Genomic DNA, 7,915 nt, shown 5'->3' on the forward strand with positions numbered 1-7,915 from the left:
AGATTAATGTTTTTTTGAATCTGGGAATTCTCAGCCATTGTTTCTTCAAATTTTTTTGTTCCTTTTTCTTTTCTTTTTTTTTTCTGGTACTCTCACTATGCATATATTGGTGTGCTTAATGATGTATCACATTTCCCTGAGTCCCTGTTTATTTTTCTTTATTCTTTTTTCTGTCTGTTTTTCAGACGGCATAATCTCTATAGATGTACCTTTAAGTTCACTGATTCCCTGTTCAGGGAGCCCAAACCTACTGTTTGACCTTCCAGTGAATGTTTTATTTGGTTACTGTACTTCCCCAACTCTAGAATTTCTATTTTGTTCCTTTCATAAAAAATGCTTTTTACCACTATGTAAGTATTCTCTGGCTCATAAGAAGTCATCATCATATCTTTTTTACTTCCCTAAGCATGGCTTTATTTCTTTGAGCATACTTAAAACAGCTATTTTGAAATTTTTGTCTGTGAAATCCAACATCTAAGTCATAGAAAAGGCAGTTGCCATTACCCAATTTATTTCTCTTGTGTAAGAATCACACTTTCCTGTTTGGGGCATATCTTATAATTTTTTGTTTTAAGCTAGACAATTTAGATAACATATTGTATTAGCTTTCTATGACTGCTCTTATGGGTTGAATTGTGTTTCTTAAAATTCAAGATGAAATCCTAACTCCCAGTACCTCAGAATGTGACCTTATTTGAAAATAGGGTCATTGCAGATGCAATTAGTTAAGATAAAGTCATTAGAATGGACCCTAACTGTGATGGTTAATGTCAGGTGTTATCTTGATTGGACTGAAGGATGCCTAGATAACTGGTAAAGCATTTTTTCTAGGTGTGTCTGTGAGGATGTCACCAGAGGAGATTGACATTTGAGTCAGTGAACTGGGAGAGGAAGACCCACACTCTTTGTGGGTGGGCACCATCCAATAGCCTGCACAGCTAGAACAAAGCAGGCGAAAGAGGGTGGGATAACCTTGCTTGCTGAGGCTTCTGGCTGCCTACTTTCTCCCATACTGGAGGCTTCCTTCTGCTTCTCCTGTCCTTGTGTTCCTGGACCAAACTGAGGTTTGGGCTGCTACTTTTTACGGCTGAATAACAAGATGCAGATGAACTGGGGAGAAATAGAGTTTTCATTTCTGTAGTCAGTTACAGGGACACGGCCTGGAAATTATTGCCAGACCAACTCAAAATTACAAAGATTTTTCAGAGTTTTATGTATCTTCTAAGCTATATGTCTATATGTAAGTGTGCCTTCATTTAAAGACATCATAAGTGATTAACTTCTTTTAATCTATAACAAAGGTCTGAGTCCTGAAGACCTTCTTTTAGAGCCTCAGTAAGTTTACTTAATCTAAATGGGTTTAGGTGCTGGGGTGATTACCCTTATCTGGTCTTCTGCTAAATCACAGAGGTTTGGGGAGTTCCTTCAGATCGCCAGTAAACTTGTTTGTGGAGGCCTGGGGAGTTTCTTCAGACTCCCAATAAAACTTGTTTAATCCTAAAGTGGTCCTGTTAAGAATTACTCCATTATTTTGCATTGCTTTAAGGCCCAGGAAAGGCCTAGGCAAAACTCTTGGTGGGCTTTTGCTACATTCCAGCCTTTGTATAAGGGCACTGGCTTTTAATATTTATCTCAACCACTCAGTCAGTGGTGAAACAGTTCTTATGGAGACCTGCCACACTTGGACATCAGACTCCAGGTTCTTTGGCCTGTGGACTCTGGGACTTGCACCAGTGGCTTGCAGGTGGTTCTCGGGCCTTTGGCCACAGACGGAATGCTGCACTGCTGGCTTCTTTGGTTTGAGGCTTTCAAGCTTGGACTGAGCCACTACCAGCTTCTCTTTTCCCCAACTTGCAGATGGCCTATCGTGGAATTTGGCCTTGTAACTGTGTGAGCCAATTCTCCATAATAAATAAATAAATAAAGTTTATTAGGAAGAATTGGCACACATAATTACAAGGCTAAGTTTTATATATATATGTGTGTGTGTGTATATATGTACATATATGTATGTATACACACACACATACACACACATATACACAGACACACACATACACATATATCCTACTAGTTCTAGAGAACTCTGATCAATACACTAATCTAATATGACCGGTGTCCTCATAAAAAGGGAAAATTTGGAAACACACACACACAGAGGCAGAACACCATTTAAAGATGAAGGCAGAGATCAGAGTGGTACTTCAACAAGCCAAAGAATGCTAAAGATTGCCAGAAAACCATGAGAAGCTGGGCAACAGGAATGGAGTGGATTCTCATAGCCCTCACAGACAGTCTCTCAGACTTCCACTCTCCAGAAATGTGAAACGGTAAGTTCCTATTGTTTAAGCCACCTAACTTGTGGTACTTCGTTACAGCTCCAGCACACTAATAAAGCTGCTGTAACAAATTACTGCAAATTTGGTAGCTTAAAAGCAAACAAATTTATTATCTTACAGTTCTGAGAATAACTGTAAGGCAGGGCTGATTTCTTCTGGAGGCTCTCAGGGAGAATCTGCTTCCTTGCCTTTTCCAGCTTCTGCCATCCACCCAAATTCATGGCTCATGCTCTTTCTTGAATCACTCCAAACCCTTGCTTCCATCATCACATCTCCATTCTCTTTCTGGAGCCACATCTTCCCCTGTTTCCCTCTTATCAGAACACTTGTGATTGTATTTAGGGCCCACTCAAATAATCCAAAATAATTTTCCCATCTCAAGATCCTTAATAACGTATTCAAAGACATTTTTGCCATATAAGGTACCATTTTCAGGTACCAGGCATTAGGGCCTGGTTGTCTTTGGGGACGATTATTCAGGTTATCACATACACTATAGTGACTCTGGATATTGAGTCTCTATTCCGTCCAGGGCTTGTTGTTGTTTGCTTGTTTATTTAAACAACTTTACTTGACTATTTCTGTTAAGTCAATTTTCCTGCAGGGTGCAGCCTATGATGTTATTCCTCAGAGAACAGTCTTTGGTGTGTGCACAGACATCTTGATATGACGGTGATTTCAGCAATGTTTTCTTTAACTGTCTTACTCCCTGATTTTTCTGTTAAGCTACCTGCCTCTGTTTGTATCACACTTAGCCATGAGCCTCCACTAAGGAGATGCTGACTGATTGTTCTATGATTTTCAGTGGCACCCTGGGGCATACATTTCTCCATAGTCTGGTTCAATTAAATTCAGGCCCCTTTGCAGAGGTAATCTTTGAGGCCAATCTTTGAAGCTTCTTATAACCTCAGGAGGACTCTTCCCAGCTGTCTTTATTCCTGGTTCTCTCTATTAGATTCTTAGCTAGTCATCTGCGGTTTAGCTTGCTGCTCTTGTGGAGCTACCAGCCTCCTCTTAATTGCTTACGACAAAATTCTTCATTCATTTCAACAGTACCCTCAAGGCTTGGACTTCCTGATGCTCTGTTCCAAACAGAGTCTTCCTAGGTGAGAGCTCTCTGTTCTTATAACTCCTTCTCTCCCAAACTAGGATTGCCTACATTGAATAATTTCAGTGGGCTCTGAGGCCAGGACTATCCCTAGTTGCCTGGTACCTGACCATGGGATGCTTAGGGCAGCGGAATAGTGGCTGGAATGTAGGAGCCTAGTGACAGCCTGATAAAGGAGATTCTTGGAGTATGGGCTTTATATTAGTTGGTTTGCATTTGAAAGACGTGCTCCCAAGTGAGTCTTTACCATCTCTGGGAGTTATCCAGAGATGGTAAAGACCCTGAAATGTCAAAACATTTGAGTAAAAAGATGTGGTTAATATACCAACAATGTTGGAATATGAGACTTCTTTATGCCTCACTTTACTTTGCATACTCTTGTTCATTAACATTTTTTCTTTACTTATTTAAGGTTAGGTACTCTGACTCTGCCTGTTATATTCCTTTTTATGATTAATAATAACTTACCTAAATCTAGTCTTTACTAGAGACAACAATCATCAACTCAATTCACTCAATTCTCCAAAGCTGACATTATTACAGTCAATTTGAAAAGTGATCAAAGGGTATGGTACACTAACACTACCAATAGTGATATTGTTTGTAGGCAATCCATAGGTGAAAAAAGTCCTATACAAAAAGTATAACATATGATGGTGATTATTTGTCAAGAATGAATCCCGTTTGAATTCCATTCAAAATTGAATTTTCCTTTCATACCTACAGCTCCTGGGCTCTGTTTCTGTTTGGGAATCTGTCTCTTCATTGCCAAAACAGAGCCAAGATCAATCCTTCTGTAAGTCTATTTGTTCGGCTGTTTTAAGGGCATGACCCCCAACAATCCTCAGTGGACCATACTATTTTACAAAAATTGTAAAGCAATGAAAATTTTTCTGAAGAAAACTCCTGAGGGTGGTGACACCATCAACAGCCTTAAACAACTTGCAGTGGTTATCTAAAAGTATTTTCTCACATTAGCTAACATAATAAATATAGTAATATATCCAAAATCTTGGAATCACAGTAAGCCAGTTAAAATTTCTTAATCCAAAGGCTCATGTGTAGTAGAATAGTCATATTTTTGTGGGGCCAATCAGGGAGCCATCTCTGTCACTGCTAACACTTCATGTTGACTCTACATTAATACTGAAGATGAGTAAAAACAATTTTAGCATAGATAGATAGATACATACATACATACATACATACAAACATACATAGATGAGACATAGATTAAAAAGCAACCTAGTTGTGTAAGATAGACTTAGAAAATCATTTGGACTTGTTTTTTATAATCAAGTCTGGGAAGTCTTGGATCATGGTTGCAAAGTATCTTACCTTTTTAATAATATTTAATACTTCAGATTTATTTATTTGTTGCATGATTCTGTTGGGGTTCTAAATATCACTGTCCCCACAAATGGTTGAACAAGTAATCCAAAGACAAAAATTCAATAAAACTCATGCTTATCAATATACAAACTAAAATCAAATCTCTATAGGTCAAAACTCTTTGTCAAGAAAATCAACCATAGTGGGGAAGATCTGGACAGTTCTCAAACATCTTTTCTGCAGCTTTGGCTGAATAAAGACCAAAAGGGGATGGGAGGTGGGGAGAGGGGAGAAAAATAAAATTGTTCCCATAGATTTAGGAAAAGATCGATTGTTACACAGCCATAATACGTAGCCACCAGAACCGGTTTTATACCTGTTCAACTGATTAACACCTCATCTCAATGAACATGCTTTTGCAAGCCAGATAATCAATGTCAACTCCTGGCTTCTGAAAGTTGGCCATTCAGTGCCCCTGAGTGCCAAGCAATCAGCAACAGCCTCACCTTAGTGACTCTGTTTCTGCAGATAATGTTAACTCATTTACACCTCTGAAGTTTGCCAATCCCTGAATTCCATGCTTCCCCCAAACCCAACATAAATCAGCTATCTGCTGTGCTCAGTAAGATTGTGTCTGATTTTCTTAGGTCTCCTTTGCTATTATCGACAATAAATGCACATGGTCTTTTTATTTCACACACTGAGTAGTGTCAAGTCCTTCAACAGCTACCAAAGTATATTTTCTTGTGGGACATTTGGACTTGGGCAACTTTTCTTACTACTTTTCTCCAATGCTCAGAACAAACCTAACATAAAGGATATCTATTCTTGTTTGAAATGAAATTCAGCATCAGCAGAAGTAGTTGACATGCTATCAGAACGTATAAAATCAACATTTAGTATTATAAGAAAACGAATCTCTCTGCAGATCATTCCAGCCAGAATAGTGATGTTTATTGCTTTGTACATCATTGAAGTCACTGATTCAAAAATCAGCTATTTCAAAGCAGTTGTGGATTACATTTAGGGTGACTGTGTCCCACACAGCATAGCAACAAGATTCTTCACTGCTATCAAAAATATGCCATTTAAGAAAATCTATACTAGAAATATTTCTTCTTATTTTACATAATATACTAAGTGCTTCCAGCATAAAACTTTTAGGTAATTAATTATGCCTTCATCTAAAAACTGCATATATATTATGGTACTAGAGGACAAAAAAAAAAAAGATATTGCAAATACTGAAATAACTCTCCAGTTACTTTGGGCAGCACATTTATCAAAACAGATTTTATCTATTTTGGCAAGCTATTCTCCTCTCTAATTGTAGGAACCATCTCCCAAACAACCTTTCAACATCAGTGGATTAAACTTTAAATATACATACAGGAGATATGTGTATTTATAGAGGATTTTCAAATTTCTCTACACATGGTTTTACTTTCTTGTTATTCTTAGCATTATAGCACAGTCAGACTTCCTCTCAATGAATGTATATAAGTACATATGTATGCATAATATATGTCTGTGTATATTTTTCCCTGAGAAAAATGCTTTTCACTAAGAACTAACATCTGGCTTGGCTGAAGATTATAGAAGAGCCCCATCTTATAATTATTAATTATGTCCATATGCACATGCTTATCCTGAATACATCTGCTGATTTGAAGCCAAACATTAGTAGCCAAAAGAGTTTCTGCAGATGCTGTATATTTTAGAGTAATGGCATAATGTTCTGACAATGCCAACAATTGACCTATATCTCCATTCAAAATGTAATTGTATTACTCTTTTATTTAGAAGAATAATTCAGATCTAGTTTTTTTCACTCTAGATTAGTAAAGCAATCCAATAATTTCATTTTATAAATTTACCTTTTGTTTCCCCTCTCATACTTTTTACCTTCCTTTTCAGAATGGTTTTCTATTCTGTTCTGGTTTTTAAGATACACACACACACACACACACACACACACACACACACACACAGAGAGATATACCTTGGAGATAACGAGGGTAGGGTTCCAGATCACCATAATAAAGTGAATATCACAATAAAGTAAGACATACATTTTTAAAAGTTTCCTGACACACATAAAGATGTAAAGTATACTGCAGTCTGTTAAATATGCAATAGCATTATGTATAAAATGTACATACCGCGACTTAAAATATTTTATTGCTAACAAATGCTAATTATCATCTGAGGCTTCAGAAAGTTGTTACTTTTTTTGCAAATGTAGGGTCTTGCCTCAATGTTGGTGGCTGATCAGGGTGGTGGTTGCTAGAAATTGAAATGGTTGTGGCAATTTCTTACAATAAGACAAAAATGAAGTTTGTCAGGTCAATTGACTCTTACTCTCACGAAAGATTTCCCTGTAGCATGCAACAGTGTTTGATAGCATTTTACTCAAAGTAGAATTTTTCTCAAAACTGGAGTCAGGATAAAAAGAAGGAGGTTAATGGTTACAAAAATACAGTTAGAAGAAACAAATTCCGCTATTTGATAGTACAGTAGGGAAATTATGGTTAAAAATAATTTACTGTATATTTCAAAATAACTAGAAGAAGAGAATTTTAATGTTCCCCAAAACAAAGAAAAGAAAATGTTTCAAATGGTGGATATCCTAATAACCCTGATTTGATCATTACACATTGTATACATGTATCAAATATCACAAAATTTCAAAATCTTTTTTTTTCTTTTTGAGATGGAGTTTCGTTGTTGTTGCCCAGGCTGGAGTACAATGGCACAATCTCGGCTCACTGCAGCCTCTGCCTCCTGGGTTCAAGTGCAGCCTCCGCCTCCCAGGTTCAAGCAATTCTCCTGCCTCAGGCTCCCGAGTAGCTGAGTTTACAGGCATGCGCCACCACGCCCAGCTAATTTTGCATTTTTAATAGAGACGGGGTTTCTCCATGTTGGTCAGGCTGGTCTCGAACTCCAGACCTCAGGTGACCCGCCCACCTCAGCCTCCCAAAGTGCTGGGATTACAGGTGTAAGCCACCGCGCCCAGTCTAATTTCAAAATCTTTTTAAAACTACTAAGAGAGATGGCCGAATAGTAACAGCTCCAGTCTCCAACACCCAGCGCGAGCGACACAGAAGACCGGTGATTTCTGCATTTTCAACTGAGG

This window comes from Rhinopithecus bieti, unplaced genomic scaffold (assembly GCF_001698545.2).
Source record: "Rhinopithecus bieti isolate Rb0 unplaced genomic scaffold, ASM169854v2 scaffold_64080, whole genome shotgun sequence".
NCBI classification, from domain to species: domain Eukaryota; kingdom Metazoa; phylum Chordata; class Mammalia; order Primates; family Cercopithecidae; genus Rhinopithecus; species Rhinopithecus bieti.